The sequence below is a fragment of the Penaeus monodon genome, chromosome 30 (genome assembly GCF_015228065.2).
Source record: "Penaeus monodon isolate SGIC_2016 chromosome 30, NSTDA_Pmon_1, whole genome shotgun sequence".
In the NCBI taxonomy this organism is placed as follows: Eukaryota; Metazoa; Arthropoda; class Malacostraca; order Decapoda; family Penaeidae; genus Penaeus; species Penaeus monodon.
The window spans coordinates 3,844,686-3,845,443 of NC_051415.1; positions in this window are offsets into that span (position 1 = coordinate 3,844,686).

Genomic DNA, 758 nt, shown 5'->3' on the forward strand with positions numbered 1-758 from the left:
GTGTGAGTGCACATCTCTTTTAATTTTTTTCCTATTAAAATAACAAAGAACAAGAAAACGCAATAAAAATTAATGTACTTGCTTTATTTTTTGTTCCTGTATGACTAATAAAACTCATGAAGATAATAGATTAAGGACAAGTATAAATAATGTATATTTACAGATGCTTTAGACTAAAATGTTCAATTTACGATGAAGTTGGATATATACAGTAAACTCTACTTTACAATGACACCACAAGATTGTCATGGTCTTTTAAGTACACAAGAAACTCACTAGCATTTATTTATTCAATCTCTAAATCATTAATTCAAAATTATTCTCTTGTCACTCATATCAAGTGATATAAACAGTTATCTCTCATTGTAAATCAGTCTATTCAAATGCTTGGCTTTTCATTCTGGTTTATATTATATTAAGTAAGAATTTCCCCGACACATTTTTTCCGAGATTAAATTTTCCCCTCTCCGAAATAATTAAATTTTACTCTTAAGATAACATTAACTGGACGTCCTTGTGTGAAAAACAAGAATCAAAAAATTTTTCAGGACACAGAATATTTGTATATCTTACATGACTAAAATTACTTAAGCTATCTTTGGTCATAATACATATTTTTGTACAATTCTCATCTTTAGTGATAAGAAAATGTTGAATTAATAGAATTAGGAAAGTGATATGGAAGTACACACCTACATTCCTTACAATCTCCTCACCATACCATAAACATAATAAAATATTTAAATTATTTCCAACAT